This window comes from Lissotriton helveticus, chromosome 8, assembly GCF_964261635.1.
Source record: "Lissotriton helveticus chromosome 8, aLisHel1.1, whole genome shotgun sequence".
NCBI classification, from domain to species: Eukaryota; Metazoa; Chordata; class Amphibia; order Caudata; family Salamandridae; genus Lissotriton; species Lissotriton helveticus.
Genome location: NC_136069.1, coordinates 1,059,207,783 through 1,059,227,849, shown reverse-complemented (window position 1 = coordinate 1,059,227,849; position 20,067 = coordinate 1,059,207,783). Strand labels below are relative to the sequence as shown.

Sequence of the window (20,067 nt, the reverse complement as noted above, 5' to 3'; positions counted from 1 at the left end):
GTGATACTAAATTCAAGTAAAAAGTTAAACACTACTTACCCGAATGTCTGATGTTTAAAAGAGGAGGAAGGAGGAGAGGGGGAGAAAGGGGATGAAGAACTTGTTATGTCCTCTACTTCACTGGACGACATGCCACACCACTAACTTTTAGCCGTGCTGAACAGTAGCCACACTGTTGTACCACATGGCTAAAACGCATTGCTAAAACGAAGAGCTCTCCCATACACAGGATCTATTGGCTTTACTAATGTCTGCTTAAGCTAGGCAGTGTTGATTTTTTTTTTAAACCTGCACAGTGTGAATTTATTGCACCTATATGTACAATGGCCGCACCATTTTACAGAGGTACAAAACGTGAAGCATACCTTCTGTAACAGCAAAGCAAGAGGCCATCAAGGTCCACTACACCAAAACTAAAGTCCAACAGACTGAGAAAACAATGATTCCACAGATCTGGAAGCACACAATTAAGTAGACCATCTATAAAGAGGTGCTATTGAGAAAGCTTATTACACAACACAAACAGCATTGGCAAAGCCAATAGGTCTGGCAATGGATGCCGGTCTTTGTCAATACTCGCTTTGTTTTTTCATGGTTTTTGCGAAACGTAATTTTTGGGGAACCGTCAGGCTAAAAAGTTGTAGGTCTCTAAATCACACATTGCTATTATAAGCCCTGGCACTGAAGGGACACACTGTGAGTGCGGATGAGCTCCTTGTGTATGAGCAAACTCCCATAACTCGCAGTGAAGTTAGCCAGTGGCTGAGATTGGCTGACCCACTACCCCATGCTGTAGACAGCAGACTAAACAAGCATTGGCAAAACCAATAGGTCTTTCTAATGCGTGCTGTATTGCCTTCGTCAATTTTTTTGTTTGGTTACACTGTATAGCATGGTATGTTATGGTATGTTATGGCCTGTTGTGTAGTAAGATATGATATTGTATCTCCTGTTATGATATAGTGTAGCATGGTATGCCTGTCACGGTCTAGTATTGTATGGTATGGTTTGTCACTGTTTTGCATGGTATTGTTGGAAAGTGGAATATTATGTGGTACGGCTGGGTAGCATTACCATGCAATATCACAATACCCCAAAGATGGTTCTTGGATTCACACTCATAAATCCTTCTCAGTCCTGGTAGAGTGGCAAAGAGCAGCCCGGCTTTACTAGGGGAACATGTGTTAAGCATTTCAGAGTACCTACATGGACAATAAGTAATTGACACGACTCAAGAGAAACCCAAAACCAAGTTATAAATAGAGTGTATTTTTTTCTTAATTTAGACACTAAAACTAACAGAATAGCATACATATAACTATAGTTGTAGATGTTTCGAGCAATATTAAATCAATGCAATAAAATACATGGAAAAGAAAACATTGCAGTAAATGGCAAAACCAACTAGAGACAATCGGTCACTTGCAGGTCGAGTTGCATTGTACCCTTGCATGATAAAGGTGCTGCAGGTCCTAGGACCCGGAACAGTCAGTTCGTTCAATTTTACCTAACCCATGGAATACAAGTGCAGAGTTGTCCTTACTGTCCGTGGTGCTGAGTGGGACCAGTAGTAAAGCTGCTTTTTCCACTGAGATGGTTCTGCTGAAAATAAGATGCAAATACACAAGAGCGTGGTTGTTGCAGACATCAATTGCAGGTGTAATGAAATGCCCTCTTAATGCAGTGTCGAGTTAAGGGGTTAGTAACCGATCTGGTGACCAACAAGCCTGGGTAGCGGTAAAAGTAGTGAAAGGTAACTTCAACGTCTGGAGGTCCAAGGGAGTGCATTAGCGGCTTGAAATTTAGGGGAAGGCCAGACTACAATTCCCACAATGCACTACACCATCTGTATTTGGGCAATCCCTTGGAGGGCCCGATGGCCAGCTTTCGCTCCCGAACATAGTTTTACCTGCAGTTTGCAGGGGACTAGTCCCACTAAGCCAAGGGAGTCGGAGGGTGCTTCTGGCATCTCTCTGCCAGGTAGTGCCAAGTTTTAGCCAAGGATGAGGGTCATTCTCTACCCTCGGAGCCCGGTGGGTGGAAGATCTGGGGAACTCCATACCTGAAGAGGATTGGGTAGGCATATTGGAGAGAGTTGCCAAAATCTCAAGAAACACTCACTTTAAACATATTAATTTTTATGCTATACATTGGGGTTGTATATCACCCAGGGCGAATAACTAGATACTTTCATACAAAAGGCACAAAGTGTCCAAAATGCTTTAGGTGGTAGAGAAATGTACACACATGTTCTGGTACTGCCCGATGCTCATTGCCTACTAGCATGAAGTCATTAGTGTACTCGCTGCGGTAACAGAGAGAGGTCACCCACACTCCAGAACACTGCTTAAGTTGGTTTCCACACACTGCTAAAACCAAAGCCACAAGTATGTTTCAGGACCTAGCTTTTATTCTTTGCAAAGCGGGAAATTACAAGAAATTTAGAAGGCTCCAGGGAAACCCTGGGAGGTAGTGTGACAGAGAGAATTGGAATGATAAGCGGATTATGAAGGCACAGTGCTGCTTCAAGAGGAAAGATGTGGCCGAGGGTCAATAGATATGGCACGGGCCTGGGAGGCGCTGGTGTACTGTACAACGAACCCAGAACCTCCATCTCCAAGTGCATCATTAGGAAATCTGTAGGGAACTTTTTGGATGGTTGACTCCAAGCAAGCGGAGATTGATGGCCAGATAGGGCACAACTGAATCATAAGTACAGTTTGAAGGCTCTTTTGGACTGATCGGGCTGCCATGGTTGCATTTACACTAACTCCGACATTTGTTATGTGAATAAGGGGCACAGCAGTAGGTGGATGGGTTTGTAAAGTTTTAATAGTAACGGTTATGTTAATGACAAATACAAGAAGGGATGATCTTTGTGTTTGACATAACTGTTTGGTGCTGGGTAAGAATGAAAACCAATAAAGTTTGTTTATGCTGAAAAAATTAAAAATGGAAAAAAGGGGGGGGGGCAGAGTTGTTCACTAAGTTCCAAATCTGATGCCTCAGAGACAAAGTACCCCCTCTTTTGCTTTGGAGCAATGGGCAAAGTCCAGTTGCTGGCGACACAAGTCTCCTCTTGGCCCTTCTTTGATGCAAGTGGTTCAGATCTGAGGTCCTAGTGTCGGGGTGACCTTTAAATCCTAGATTTAGAGGAGTTAGGAGTTGGGGTGGTGGAAGCTAGTAGCCAATGGGCAGCTAGTCCCTGCAGCCAATCCACCCCTGACGTGACCTCATCAGAGCGTGGAGGTCACCTTTTCTACCCAGATGGCTGAATTCTATTTTAGGTGTAGAGATCAGGTTGTCCACCCTGGAGGTGTGGCCAGTCTTCCTGGAGGCGTACACCTCCTGCATACCTAATTTCCTACCTTGCCAGGGTGCTAGCGTGCCAGGGGCAAGGGAGGGATGTGTCCTCCTCAGGGGGACAGCACAGATGCATACCAGAGGTGGCACAAACTTTGAAACTTACCACTCTGATGTGTCACTTCACTAGCCTGCTGGGTAGGGGTGAAGGAGATGTGACCTATTTTCTGCCCATTTTCTGCCCAGCTTTTGTTCTCGGCACATGGGAGTGATCACACTGCCTGGCAGGAGGTCAGAATCATGTCTTGGCTACAACAGGCATGGGAAAGGGCAGGTTGGTCAGTGAAGTTGGGGCAACCTCTAAGGTGCCTCCTGGGTGCATGCCAGCCTTCACTTGACGCCAGATTTGTGTCAGGGGAGAGACGGCACGTTGTTTGATTCCAAACTCAACATATCTAGATGGTACTATAATGGAGCTAGCAACCCAGGTCTGTACAGGTGCAAGTCCCATGTTATTCTATTGACTGCCTATCACTTATGGTGTACTTTAATGGTAAAGACACTATAGAGACATATAAGCTTGCACTTACATGTCTACACTCTTTTTATACCGCACCCTGCCGCCTGTAAACAGGAGGCCTCCTCTAGGAGTGACCGACACAAACCAAAAGCAGTGCCACACAGTGAGGGTACAGTCTGGTTCAAGCAGTTGTACCACTTCTGCAGTCTGCAATAGTAGGCCTGCTGTGAGCAGTTTGTTTGGGTCACCCAGGATAACACAAAACATGTGCTGCAGTCTTTCAGCCCCATTTACCGCCTATGCCCTGGGTAACCCTGGAACCATATACTAGGGGCTTATAAGGAGGTAAAGTCTCTGTCAATTGAGATTGTCCAGTTACACAACAGTTTTGGGGAAAGAGCACTGGCGCCTGGTTAGCACGCTCCAGTGCACTGCCAGAGTCAAAATCACGCATCTAGTAGTTCAAATGGGGGAAAAAGTGGGGGGACATGTGCAAAAAGCCCTGCTTTCTGACAGGTTTGGTTTGCCACTGTATAGGACAGTATGGCCTGTCATTGTATAGTAAGGTACATCATATTATCATATAGTATAGTATGATATGACCTGCCATTGTATAGCATGGTGTATATATATATATATATATATAATGGTATAAGGTTATTGTATTTCATGGTATGTCATTGTAGAATATGTTATGGTACTTCACTTGGACATATGCAAATACATATGTTATCAAATTAATATTGAAGTGAAAGTACTGAAACGCATCTGCTAAGTACTTGCACACACTGGCAACATCAGGACAACACATGTGCACTGAAAATAAACTGAAAGGTAGACAGGGCACAGAAGTACATAAAAGCAGAAAGTTTAGGATCACGTGAGGTCTGATTATAGGGCTGGCAAGGAATATACCTGGGACAGATACTGGTTTCCCAAGGACCACCGTGCTACCCATCCTTAAAAAGCTTGGGCAGTAAGCACAATATAAATATGCAAGGGAACTCAGCCTTTCATCCTTACGAGAAAGGCTGTGTACCAACTTCAATTCGGTATTGAAAATTGTAAATTACATGTTTTCTGTAAGGAGTTTTGTCGAAAACATTACATAACTATTTGATTATCAGAATAACTGTCACGTGCTCACTTAGGCAGCCCGCGCGGTGAAAGTTACACAAGGTGAATGATCACTTAAGTGTTTTAAGTGTTACAGTAGCAATCCCATGCTATCGCCTCCACTGACTACTTGGAGACCTAAATTTCCACCTGGACAACAAAGATGACCCCAACACCACCACCCTCTTAGAGAACCTCGCCAACATAGGACTGAAGCAACTGGCCACCGCCCCCACGCACGCAGCAGGACACACACTCGACCCAGTCTTCACAGAAGGAAACAGCGTCTCCTACAGCCACACCTCCTCTGGACAGACCACCACTGCATCCACTTCTCCTTCAGAAAACTCACCGTACCAAGCATGCCCACCGCCTTCCCCATAGAAGCTGAAACAAAGTCACTGAAGACCGGCTCACCTCTGCCCTCATCAGCACCCCACCCCCACCACCACCAACACCAGACGCCAACACCTCGGCATGCAACCTTCACCACTGGATCACAAACTGCGGGAACACCCTCGCCCCCCCCAAGAAAGCCACAGGACGGCACAATAATAAAGCAAGCTGGTTCATCCCTGCACTCCAAGGATCTACGCGCTCCTGCCGGCGACTTGAAAAGGCGTGGAGGAACAACCGAACCACAGAAACACGACCCCCCTTCAGAGCAGCCACCAAGGCACACCACCAACTCTTCGAATCCACAAAGAAGAAATTCCTCCAAGACAGAATCCACACCAACGCCCATAACACCAAAGAACTCTTCTCCATCAAGGAATTGCCAAACCCAACAGTGAAACAACAGACGTCCCACCCTCCTAAGACCTCAGCAACAGACTCAGCACCTTTTTTCACCTCAAGATTAAGATGATCTATGACAACTTCAACAACCAAGACCTCCGCACCACTTCAGCTCCCAACCCCAGCGACGCCACCCAACAGACCCTGCTCACTTGGACCCCGCTCACAACAGACGACACCCTAAAGACCATGAAGAGCATCCACTCCCGAGCAGCCTCAGACTCCTGCCCACCCCCACATCTTCCTCAGAGCCGCCACGGCCATCACACCCGAACCACGCTGGACAATTAACTGCTCCCTCAAAACCGCCACATTCCTCAACGACTGGAAACATGCCGAAGTCAACCCCTTCCTGAAGAAACCTTCCGCAGACCCAACTTACTTCAAGAACTTCAGGCCCATTTCCTGCTTCCATTCACAGCCAAGGTCATCAAAAAGGCCTTAAACACCCAGCTAGCAAACTTCACCAATGCCAACAATGTCCTGGACATCTCCCAATCCAGATTCCGCAGCAACCACAGCACCGAGACCGCCCTATCTGCTGCAAACAGACGACATCCACTCCCGCCTCGACCAGGAGCAAACTGCAGCCCTCATTCTCCTGGAACTCTCAGCTGCCTTTAACACTGTCTCCCATTGCACACTAGCCACCAGACTCCAAGACGCCGCATCCACGGAAAGGCCCTTGTCTGGATATGCTCATTTCTCACAGGCAGAACTCAAGAGTCAGACTCCCGCCCTACCTCTAGGAATCAACAAAGACCAGATGTGGAGGGCCTCAGGGATCCTCTCTCAGTCCCACTCTCTTCAACAGATACATGGTCCCCGTCGCAAACATAGAAACCACAGGCTCAACCTCCTCTCCTACACCGACGACACCCAGCTCATCCTCTCCCTTACCAGGAAACCAACATCACCAGACAAAACTTCCAAGACGGGATGAAAGCCTTCGCCACCTGGATGAAGAGCTGCCTGAAACTCAACTCCGAGTAAACAGAAGTCCTCATCCTTGGCTCCACCCACTCCACATGGGATGACACCTTGTGGCCTCCCGCCCATGGAAACGCCCCCACCCCGATGGACCACGGACAAAACCTCAGCATCATACTTGACTTATCGCTCACAATGAACCACCAGATCAATGATGTATCCCTGGTCTGCTTCAACACCCTCTGCATACTCCAAAAAACATTCAAATGGATCCCATCCAAATCCAGAAAAACATTTACGCACACCCTCATCAGTAGCAGACTGGACTACGGCAACGCTTTCTAAGCCACAATCAAGAAATGACTCCGCAAATTCCAGACAGTCTAGAACGACGCAGCCAGACTGACCCTAGACATCACCCGTCACAACCACATCACCCAACACCTCTGGGATCTCCACTGGCTCCCCATCGAAAGAAGAATAACCTTCAAGCTCCTCACTCACACATACGAGGCTCGCCACAACATCGGACCAGCTCACCTAAACAACTGCCTCTCCTTCTACGCACCAAAGAGACAGCTGACCAGCTGATCTCTCCCTAGCCACCACCCCACGCATCTACAAGACCAGAACAGGAGGAAAGTTCTTCTCTACCTCGTAGCCAAGGCCTGGAACGAACACCCCCTCCACCTCCAGCAAGTCCCCACTGCATCAGTTCAGGAAGGACCTCAAGACTTGGCTCTTCGGATGACCCCAGCATTCAACAAACCCCCTCTCCCCCCAGCTCCTTGAGACCCTCGCGGGTGAGTAGCTGCGCTTTACCAACCCTGATTGATTAAATCAATAATAGGACGTTCTGTCTCACTTCATTTAACAAATCTGAAAATTAATATGGAAACTTACAGGCAATGATTTCTTTTGCCACAGAAGAAAACAAGTTACTAGGGAAAACATACCCATATGTTACATACAAATAAAAATACAAGTGGAAATGTTTAAAATATAAACACCAGTGAGGCACTGGTGCTATATATACTGTTCCCAGCTTAAGGGTGCGGAGCCTCCGGCAATGCAGGAGTTAAAAGCATTACATGTGTTTGTTCACAAGAAGTTTTACTGTAAAATCCGGGGCGGTTTTAGGAGCACGTTATTCTCCATACAGAAAGGAATGTTGTGGCAACTCTGCTTATTTGTGTAATGAACTGCAGCGAACAATGGAAATGGACTTTTAAAGCACACACAGCTGACTCCCTGCAAAGGGAGGGGAAGGCGGGGTGGTGTGTGTGTGTAAAATCCTCCTAAAGCTCTCTGTAGTGAGACTGCAAAAATGAGACAAGCTGCCACTAACCAATGAAAAGAAAGGAGTGGTGATTAAGCCAATCACTGCTGAGTATGTGCTGTCTCAAGCAAGACCTAAAAAGAAAATAACACAACAATAGACCAATAGATGAAGTTTGGCTGAAATCCCTATTATTATTATTATTTTTATTATAAGCTCTTTGCTAATGACAACTAAAATTATTCGAGTTCTATCAACTTTGGCTGATATTATAACTCTAATACAAGAATTGTTCACGAAAATGCATCAGTGAAAATGCCACAAATTAACCCTTATTGCCTAGTTACAGAGTACAAATTGTAGGTACCAGGGCAAATCTCCTCCTTTAATGCCCTATCAGCGCAAAACTACCCACTCCCATGGTGGGAGTCACTAAGAAAACATGGTGTGGTTGAGCTCATGTGTGGGACAGGATGGTAGCACCCACCAGGCTGCACATCCCCTCGGACAGACGCCCACGCATTTTATGGCTACAAGTGAATGTATAGAGGTAATGGGGTTGGTGTACTGTCTTCGCACTAACCGCCCTGCTGAGAGCAGCAGGCCTGCAGAAAGTCCCATGGCCAGGATGTAGCGTGGCACAGGAGGACCTGGGCACGATGGGATGGTGATGCAAACAGTAGGAGGAGGCATGGGTGCCTTGAAGCATGGCTTCTGGCCTCATAGATACAGAGCCCTCGTCTACCAAAGTGATGGAAAGGGACATGGAAACTGTAAGGGTAATCCAGGTGGTTCAATGGTACTCACAGGTGGACTGAGTTGAAAAATATTGCCAGGTCAAAGAGAGTCCAGGCTAGCATATCCTTGGTCAAGTGGTGCAGGAGCTAAAAGAGGGGAGTGTGCCCAGTGAAAGGTTTGAAGCAAGACCTAGAAGTAAGGCCACGGTGGCAGAGGTGCCTCCTGGGCCATGAGGAAGGGGAGCCATTGGCTGGACCACAATTCAAAAACATTCAAGTAATGCACGGTGAAATTTGCAGAGCGCTTGGACACTCATTTATTCAGAATGGTTTGTGGCATTAGTGGCTGCTTTGCCACAGGAAAACAACAAGAAGGTAGGACATCGAAAGACCATTGGTTTCAAGCCCTGTGTGGGCTAGGCAACAAAGGAGCCACTAAAAGGAGGAGGGATACATGAAATAAGAAATGGACCACAAGGGAGCCTACCCATTTTACCTTGAAGTGTTTACACGGCCCGAGCTTAGGACCTACTAGTTGCCTTTAGGGAACTCAAGGGGAATGTCTCCATTTTCAATTTTCAACCAGGGTGTTTTTGAGCAGGTAAATTTCAACCATGGCAGGCTCGATTTCAATGCATCAACAGAAGAGACTGATATGTGAAGTGGCCTAAAGAACACAATAGGACACTTGTCTGCTTGCATCTTAAAGTCCAAAAGACAGAGGTCAGGAGTCTTCCCCTACCCCACAATTCATTAAAGACGCTACGGCATTACTGCATCATAAGAGATTCTGTATAGGGTATGTGTGAATCCCAGCTCAGTCAAATTGTCAGGGAGGAGCCGCCAGAAACTAAAACTCAAGAGCCAATTTGACAGACACAACAGGTGTGGTTAGCTCAAAGTGCTTCACCGGGTATGACAAAATGTAAATGTTCGCACATAAGTTTGACCAATTTCATTTTAAATCAAGGTGGAGTGTGTCTACTGAGTTCAGTTATTCTGCATCTCCAAGTACAATAGTGGATGTATTGGTTTCATAGAGGCAGTGGGTGGGGCTGGCCAGCTAGCTCACTTCTCTCCTCGGAAAACAATGTACCACCTACAAAGCCAAATTCAGTACTCAGTTTTATTTCAAGCCAATACAACAATAAAACAAGCGCTGAGAGAGCCAACTGGTCCATTCTTTGGTAAGGGACATACTTAGAGATGGATGTCCCAACAGATTATTTGAGAGCTACTCCACCAAGTTAGAAAAGACTGCAGACCAAGTCCTTAGCCCATCCCATGCAGTCTACTGTCAAACCTTTCAATGTCCACAAAGACAGTTAGCCCAGCACACTTCTTTAAAGGTCAAGCAATTTTCAGAATTATAATAGTTGTCGCACAAAGATGAGTTGATGTTTTGTTTTTCTTACTAAACTTCATCTTTTATTTTACTTTCTTAAAAAAAAAACGTTTTGCAACCGCCAACGCGTTTCGTCCACACACGGACTTCTTCAGGGCTCACAATGTTTGTTTATGGTGCATTTTCACATGATCAATTTAGACCGTATTTGTAATCAGTCAATTTGAGGATAATCAGCGGCCCATGTATCGGGTGTTTTTTGGGGTTTTTCTTTTGTATGTAAACCTCTTTTGTGCCAGGTAATTTTACAGTGTTTATAGCAATGTCAGTGAGAAAATCAAACCACATGATCGTCCACAACAACAGTAGCGCTCCTGTTGCTGTGGGCGATCGTGCGCTTTGATTTTCTCGCTGACATTGCTATAAATGTCTATTAACCTCAAATTGACTGATTACAAATACGGTCTAAATTGATCATGTGAAAATGCACCATAAAAAAACATTGTGGGCCCTGAAGAAGTCCGTGTGTGGACGATACCTCAGAGGTATAGGGGATTGTGCCTCAAGCCCTTTTGCACCTTTGAATTAGATAACTAGGGATGTTAGGTCTGGTGCGGGAACTTAAGCTTTGATCCCCAAAACATTGCTGCTAAAACATAAACCTTTCAATGTCCCCCTACTTCAATGATAAAATTACTTTTGGGCCTATACAGCAAATAAAGTTGAGGAGCTGCTTCCGATTACAGAAGGGTGCAGAAGGTAAATGGGAGGAGAGGTAAGAAGGCAGATTGGTGAAAAGCAAGGAAGGTATGGAGAGCAAACATGATTTTATGGGAGAGAGCACACTCCAGCACTCAATTTGCTCAAATGCATTATGGTAAATATAGTGCATGATAACACTTACTTCAGTAGTAGTCAGGTTGGATTGGGATGCAAAATAGGTGCAGGCACCCTAGAAAGAGTGGCCCACATTTGCGGATTGCGCTTTTTCACAAAACAGTGTTTTAAGTGTTATGAAAATAAGGGGGAGGGTTGTCTGAAAGGAGGCATGTTTTCTTGACTTCACGGAGTTTAAAAAAAAAAAAACAACAACACTGCCAGGGTTCTTTATGCACGGATTAGTTCACAATGGTGATTAACACCTGAATAGAAGTGAGGACTTTCTGCTCAGGCCACACCCCTGCACACATTAATGAGCCAGCCCAGCGAGAGAATGGGAATGACACCTCCTCCTTGGTAAAACGGAGGTAATTGAGGCGCATCTGCCGCCAGTAAGGCCGCTTGGCCCCCACTGGGCCGCTGGCGGCATATGAAGAGCAGAGACACAGCCCAAGCTCCATGCTGCCCTCGGCTGCACTTCAGATACTGTCCCATTGCTTGAGTGCCCGCCTTACCAATCCGAACTTAGTAGAAGTCTTTAATTGTTCACGTGTTTGTCAAAAATCGGTCACTCGCAGTCCAAGGCAGCCAACGGGTGAAATGAGGTGACCCACTGACCCATGCTGCAAGCTGTTGCGGGCGGAAGCCAGATGAAAAGGACACCCGAAGAGACTAATTAATGGTTGAAGAGGACTGACCCACTGCACCCCCCCACCCCCATCCCCACCCCCATCTTTTAAGTGTCCCATTTGCCGCTACTGTTGTACTTCTGTATGTTCTATGATGGGGAGTTTATGAGCAGTATGTTTTCTTTCTCCATGATCTGACATCGTGATGTCAGATCATGGAATGTTCAGATGCTATTTATATGACGTCAGCTCAACTGTCAGGCAGATGACAGCTGACGCCCGTTACCACCTGTTGTAATTATATCCGCTCCTTGCGGGTCCTTTACATTTTATCTCTAATAAATAATATTGTGACATCATCTCGTTATTGATTTATCTGTCACACTACAATTGGCGACGAGGACGGGAGATCAAAAAAGGACCTGCGGGCTTATTAAGTGAAGTTTCCTTTGTTGCGGGTTTGATTGAAGAAACTTGTAAATTGGGAAAATTCTAAAGCGGAAAGGTGGAGAACTTCTCTACGTGAGTACATTGCCTCATGTGAGCGGTGCCGGAATGAGAAGTGCAGCGTTAAAATAATAAGCTAATGGATGGACGGCGTGGAAGCTTATAATTGAAATTGAGCGCGTCTAAGGAGCTTAAGCTGCGAGTGGAGATGAGCGCGACTAAAGACTAAACAGTTCAAAATCGTTATGCGCTTGATGTCGATCCTTGCTGTGAACTGATGTGAAGGACAAGCGCTAATTGTATGTATTTAGTCTTGAAGCGGCATCTGTGAGGACTTACTTTTTGGCGCGCTATTCAGTCAGGTTCGAGCGTCCGCTGAAGGCAGTGTTTCTCCTCAGCTGTGACGCGTGAAGCATTCTGGGAGTTTGTTCCTAGTGCTGATTGGACCGCATATAAACGACGTCACTGTGCGTGGAAGCGTGCGGCCATTTTTGAAAATAATTTTTGCATAAATAAACACATTTTTTTGGGGGAATTCACGGCGAGCAATGTGCTATGTTAAAAGTTTATTCTTTTAAATGGAAATGAAGATTTTTTTCAAAAACGGATAAGTGATATATTGTTTAATAGGTGCATATATTACACAATAAGAAGCGAGCAGGTTAAATAACTTGAACAAGCTTTATACAGAATTATAAATACCATACTGGAAATTTGACTGATTTGTTTAAATAATATTACATTAATAGAAGTATGGCTGAGAGCAACAATATTTGTGCACCTCCCCGTTTTTTGGAAGAGCCTGGTAAACCCACTATGAAATGGAAGAAATGGAAAAGGGCTTTCGAAAATTATATAGTGTCCATTGATGGGAAAGCATTTGATGCAGAAAGGAAGTGTTCTTTATTGTTTGGTCTATTGGGAAAGGCCGGACAAGATGTTTTTGACAGTCTACCCGAATTTGAAAACCCACCAGGAACTTTTATACCTATGAATGAGTATGAGGAAGCTTTGAAAAGACTTGAAAAACAATTTGATGAGGAAAATAACATAATGGTCGCAAGGCATAGGTTTGCTCTGAGGAAGCAGCAGGAAGGGGAAACCATTGATGAATATATTGCTTGTCTGAGAATTCTTGCTGTTGAATGTGAATATGATGAAATGACTGATATTTACATAAGGGATCAAATTGTTTTCTATTGCTATTCTAAAAAAGTTCAGGGGAGGTTGTTGGCATGCAAAAGGCCAACTTTGCAAGAAGTCATAGACATAGCTAGGGGTATAGAGAGGTCGCTAGTGTCTACCAGAGAATTATCTCATGCTGGGAATAACACTAATGTATTTTACTTGCAGGACAAAAGGAAAAATGAGGGTAAGACATATGTGAAAAATGTGGGGGAAAGAAAAGTAGGAGGTAAGCAAGTATGTTGTTTCAGATGTGGATCTAATGATCACCTAGCAGACTACAAAAATTGTCCCGCAATTGGTAAGAAGTGTATCAAATGTAAAAAATATGGCCATTATTCCACGTTGTGTAAAACAAAGGGAATGAGTAACAACATGAGTATCAACACTGTGGGAAACTTTGATGAGGAAATGTGTTCGAATATTATCCTTTATGTGGAAATGGAGGATGGTAAGATTAGAGGACCTATAGGGGATGTGAAGATTGGGGAGGTTGAGCTCAAGTTCACTGCAGATTCTGGTGCACCAATAACAACCATCTCTGATGTACTTTTTGAAGACAAATGGCGAAATGTATCACTCACTGAATCTGATATAAACCCTAAAGCATTTGGAGAGAAGGAAATAAACATGTTAGGATATTTTATTGATACTGTCACTTTCAGGGGAAGAGTCATTGAAACTAAGATCTATGTGGCAGAAAAAGGGAGGATTTTAGTGGGGTGGAGAGATTTAGCCCAATTAGGAGTTATATTGGTTCCTGGAGCTAAAGACCCTGTTATGTTGAGAGAAGAATGGGTGAATAATATTGTTATTGATGAAGGTAAATCAAATTTGAATGACATTCTGGAAAAACATAAAGAGGTTTTCAAAAATGTTATTGGGTGTGTCAAGGGTTTCAGCCATGATATAAAACTCAAGGAGGGAGCCATACCATGCAAACATAAAGTCAGATCTGTACCTTTGTCAATTAAATTGGAACTCAAGGAAGTACTAGAGAAATTGATGAAGGAAGGAGTTATTGAAGAAGCGGATGAATCTGAATGGATTTCTGCAATTGTGGTTTCCAAGAAAAAAAAAACAGGGGACATCAGGTTATTTGTAGACCTGAGGTCATTGAATAGGAACATATTAGTGAACTGTCATCCACTGCCTAAAATTCAGGACATACTGCAATCAGTGTCTGGTTCCAAGTTTTTCTCACTAATAGACTTAAGAGCAGCTTACCATCAAGTTTGTCTATCAGAAAGGTCAAAGAAGCTAACCACGTTTATAACACCTTACGGAGCTTTCAGGTACGTGAGACTACCTTTTGGGCTAGCTTCTTCCTCAGGTGTCTTTCAGAAACTTATGGACATTCTGTTTGGAGGAATGAAAGGAGTCGAAGCCTTTCAGGATGACATTCTTTTACATTCTGAGACAGAACTGGATCATTTGGAGCTTATTGATAAAGTTTTGGGGGTCATTGAAAAGAAAGGCATGACCGTGTCAAAGGACAAATGCAAATTTATGACCAATGAAATTGAATACTTAGGGCATGTATTAAATGCGGAAGGAATTCTACCAAAAGATGATCTGGTACAAGCCATAAGGGAGGCCCCAGAACCCAGAGACAAAGAAGCACTTAAGAGTTTTCTGGGCCTCAGTGAATACTATGCTAAGTTTTTGGAGAAATATGCTGAAAAAGTAGAACCACTCAGGAAACTTTTGAGGAAAAATGTTGCGTTTAAATGGACAACTGAGCAGGAACAAGCATACAAGATGGTGAAGGATGAAATAGCTAATGCACCTGCTTTAAAACCATATGATCCGCAATTGTCAAACATAGTGACTGTTGATGCAAGCAATGAAGGTATTGGTGCAGTATTTTGTCAAAGAAAGGGGAAGGAGGAGAACACTATTGCTTTTATTTCTAGAAGGCTCAGTGAGACGGAAAGAAATTATAGTACTATTGAGCGTGAAACCTTGGCATGCGTGTGGGCTGTACACAAACTCAAGGATTACTTGTGGGGTAAAAGTTTCACTCTCGTGACAGATCATAAACCCCTAATATATATGTTAGATGGTATGGGGCGAGGAAATGGTAACGCAAGCTCAAGACTACTAAGACTGATGTCAAAGTTGCAGGAATTCAATTACTCTATTGAACACATCAAAGGTGGCAAAAACTGCAGAGCTGACTGTTTGTCTCGTTTGCCCATACAAAATATGAAGGAGGAAATACAGGATGACACAGAATGTGTAGTCGCACTTATTGATGCAACGGTCATGTGCGAAGGATCCATTACAGAGAAGGAATGGCAAGATGAGTTGGCTAAGGATACTGTGTTGGCTAGAGTACATGAATATGTGCGAAGTACATGGCCACCCATAAGGAACTTACCTACTGAACTGAGGAGTTATCAGCAAGTGAGTGATGAGTTGACGATGGAGAGTGGATATCTCAAAAGAGGTGATACCTTTGTGCCCCCATACGAACTCAGACAGAAAATAATAAAACTGGCTCACAGAGGGCATCCTGGAATCACTGCCACCAGAAACATTCTTAGAATGCATTATTGGTGGCCAGGAGTGGACAGTGAAGTGAGGTGTTATGTGGACAAATGCGAAAAATGTTTGAACTCTGACAAGCACTGGAGAGTTGAGAGGAATGAATTGCAGAGTGTGGCAATTCCAGATGGTCCATGGGTAAAAATTGCAATCGATTTCGCCGGACCTTTCAATATAATGCCAAGTGTAAGCAAATTCCTAATTGTATTAACTGACTATTATTCAAAGTGGGTTTGTTACAAATTTGTGACTGCTGTCACTACAGAAGTGGTCATTGATTATTTAAAAAAGGTTTTTGATAGAGAAGGACAGCCTAAGATCCTGGTGTCAGACAACGGTTCACAATTGGTTTCTAGCAGCATGAACGATTTCCTAAAGAGATCAGGCATAACTCAAGAAAAAACTCCTTTATACAGCCCCAAAAGCAATGGCCAGGTAGAGAGATTGAACAGATTCTTTAAAGAAGGAATACAAATGGCAATTGCAAATAAAATGGATGTGAGGGATTTCATGAGGGTCAAAGTTAATACGTACAACAACACACCTAAAGATGCCACTAAATACACGCCATTCTTTTTGATGAGAGGGAGAACCTGTAACAATGTCATAACACCTAAAATCGGTGGCTGGAGCAGTGCTGTAACTGAATCCAAGGAGATAAATGATGAGGAGCTCAGGGTGAAGGAGAGCATTGAAAAGAAACAAAGTACAGCCAAAGTTTATTCTGACAAGGTCAACAGGGCGAAAAGCAAATGTATCACACCGGGTGATTGGGTTTTAGTTAAGAAACCTGGTATGGTGAGAAAGGGAGAATCAAAATTTAGTAAACCCATGAGAGTTGGAAGGGCTACCAATGGTGCTGTGTTGGTAGAAGGCGAAGGATGGCGAAGTAAAGACCATGTAGTGAAACTTAAACCTGGTCAAGAGAATATAATAATGAAAAATAAGGAAAATGAGGATGATAGCTTAAATGACAGTGTTCTTGAATGGGAAGAAATGCCAAATAATTCATACCAATCGCATGCAAGTGACAACCAAGGGTCTTCTTTGGAATCAGTTGATGGTTCCGGAAGTAACTATGGAGTTGGAAATGATTCTGTTGTAACGCAAGACATCACTAACTCGATTCCTAGATATGTTGGCACAAGAACAACAATTGAAAATGCAAGTGAGATCAATTCTGAAAACATAGAGGGAATGTCTACTAGGAGTGGGAGAAACATCTGCATGCCCGCGAGATTCAAAGACTATGTGATGGAGTAATTATTTTGTAAATGTTCATTCTTCATGGGAAAATTGGGAGATGTTGTACTTCTGTATGTTCTATGATGGGGAGTTTATGAGCAGTATGTTTTCTTTCTCCATGATCTGACATCGTGATGTCAGATCATGGAATGTTCAGATGCTATTTATATGACGTCAGCTCAACTGTCAGGCAGATGACAGCTGACGCCCGTTACCACCTGTTGTAATTATATCCGCTCCTTGCGGGTCCTTTACATTTTATCTCTAATAAATAATATTGTGACATCATCTCGTTATTGATTTATCTGTCACACTACAGCTACCAGCTCCGAGTCCTGAGATAGAGCTACAAAAGGATTGAACTCTTATAAAATAAAAATAAAAAAATGTAAACAGCCAAACCCCCGTCAAAACAAAACAGAAAATAATAGTTAAACAGACTGGGCTGCTGTGCCGACTATATAAATAAAAGAAAGAAGCGACATCCCTCATCAAAGGCAAATGGAAAAGAATAGCTAAATAGACGGAGCTGCTGTGGAAAGTAGGCTTTTGTAACAACAAATGAAACAGCGCGTTTGCCAAACTGTCACATACGGGAACGATCCAGACAATTCCGCCAGTCTGTGTTTTTCACAAGTGAGACACCAACAGCAGCATCCTTGCTCCCACTGCATGCGCTTGGCAACCATTAAAAATTTGAGTCAGAGAATCAGCCACCCCAATCATAATATTGCCGTATTTCTCACACTTTGATCTATCAGATATCGAATCTAAGGACTTTGAGCTCAACATTCAGGAGTGGTATAGGTGACGCATTCGGGAAAGTCTCGAGCAGTCTTTAAGCATGTTTTTTTCCCCCAGTGAAGTGAAAAACGAAACAGTTTGGGACACAAGACAGTCAAGGGCTGGCAGCATTCATTATTAATGTGCTTGAGGCAAAGATCAATAAGAGAGGTCGTCACGTGCCTGTGAAGGCATCCCTTCCCTTGCATGTTATTGTGGTGAAATAGCTGTAGCAGGGTCACTGAAACTGCAAGGTCCACTGGATGAGCGCTGAGATTTGAGGCAATCAGTGTGCATTTAAACAATAGAGTGCATTAACATATGCACCATCTTTACTTTCGGCTGATGGAGTCGAGCGCGATTCGTATTTCTCGTGAGACCCTCAGACTGGAGGGTCCCTGCCTCATTAAGGGTCGGAAAACGACAACTTTAAATGTCGTCACACTGCAAAATAGCCACCCACTCTACTGCGGTTCAATAGAAACTTTATTCCAGCTTAGGAAAGCCCCAACTTTGTATGGTTAGGAACAGACGTAGTGCGAGCTTCGCGTCCAGTGAGAGGACCTCCAGGGAGCTACAACCGCTAAGCCTCGTCTCTGTCCAGTCTTAGAACAACGGGGGATCCCAGTTGGGGCGGCGAGGGTCGTAGAACAGAAGGGGTCACGCCTTACATGGTGCGCAGCTAACAGAAAGACAGACACACACAGTCCTATGAACCCCAACTGACCAACCACACAGTGGCTCGAGGCGCGCTCGCGGTGTGTCAGTCATTAACGCAGTGGCCGCGCGCACCAGCCGTTGGCCCGGGACAATTCCAAGCCACGCGACGGTAGATAAGTCCCACTGGAGCGCGGCGCCGCATCACTCGCACTCACTTGTGTCCCCCAGGCTGTTCAGCAAGCAGCCGCCGCTCTGTCCCACGCTGTCCCGAACTCACGGAGCCCCAGCCCGGACAAGCCTCCACCCTCCCTGCCGCGCAAGCGCCTCGGGCAAGGGAAAGGGGCGGCCAGAGAGAGGAAACAGGGAAGACAGGCCGCCTCCCGGCCGGGCGCTGTGCAGGGAGAGCGCAGTGACTGGGGGGGAGGAGGAGCGCAGGGCGGGACACCGGGGACACAAGTCCGCCTAGAACAATAGTCAAACGGGCTGAGGGCTTGCTCTAATCCTTCATGTGTGAGATTTCCAGTGAGGTAGTCATAGGCAAATCACTTTTTTTTGTTGCTAATTAGTCGTATAACGTTCAAAATTGTAAATATGAACCTTTAGCACAGACAATTTAGGCAGATTAAAGCGAAAACGTAAATCGGTTGTATTTGCCCTTTGGCAAGAATATAACGGTTTGCTTTTTTTATTGAAGTATGTGAAAATGGCAATAATGAACTTTTCGGCATCTTTTAAATAGTCCTCTGTTGGGTCACGGGAGTGATAGCGCGAAATGGTCTCCTAAATATCTCAGTCAACGTGCAAACACTAGTTCACCATCATCTACAGGGTTAAGCACCGGGTCCTTCTTTCCTCAATTGATGGATTTTTGAATTTTGTGTTAGGAGTCAAGGAGTAAATTCAACATTGCAAATTTTAATCACACACCAACTATGTAAAATTCAGTCAATGAAGAGAGATTTTCAAAACCTTTATTCTCATTAAGAGATTAGTAAATTATTTTTGGTCGTATTTATTTTGATTAGTCCATTAAATAAGTTTACAGAAATCTCATTTAAAACAAGCATTTGCAATGCAATAGGTCTCGCATTATGAAAGTTTGAGCTATTGGTTTTGTAAATGACAATTTTTTTATTTATGTGTTGGTTTTGAAAATAGCTAAATTAATAGCTTTGTCATTTACAATGCCAATAGTTATAACTTTCGCAAATATGACACCTATAGCATTTGTAATGCAACATGTTTTGTATTTACGTGACTTAGATGTATTGATATTACAAATAACAATGGCTTATAATTTTTTTATAATAATATATACTTAAATAAAAGTGATTGTAATTTATAATGGCAATAGCTTAAACTTTTGTTAATAACTTTTGTGAAGATTATGTTCAGTGCATTTTATTGTGATGAAAATCCAAGAACAGAAGTGGAATATTAACATCTTTTTGTGACATTTGTAATAAAGCTTGAAACATTGAGAGAACATATTTGAACCAGTTGTTGTTGAATGGTTGCACAGATTGATACTGTAATGGCTCGGAGTGATGTTGTGGTGGCGCTGAGTGATGCTGTGGTGGTGCTGAGTGGTGCTGTGGTGGTGCTGAGTGGTGCTGTGGTGGTGCTGAGTGGTGCTGTGGTAGTGCTGAGTGGTGCTGTGG

General features: G+C 44.0%; 1 protein-coding gene across 2 annotated transcripts in view; it reads right to left on the bottom strand.

The window, feature by feature from the left end:
* PRRG1 (proline rich and Gla domain 1) overlaps window positions 1–18,821 on the bottom strand; it is a 339,513-nt gene extending 320,692 nt beyond the window's left edge. Inside the window, exon 1 of one of the 2 annotated variants that reach the window (XR_013599918.1) lies at window positions 18,622–18,821. The gene's annotated coding sequence lies outside the window, so the exon portion shown is untranslated. The remainder of the gene's footprint in view (window positions 1–18,621) is intronic. The other variant, XM_078657911.1, reaches the window with a different exon arrangement.
* Window positions 18,822–20,067: the final 1,246 nt, after the last annotated feature.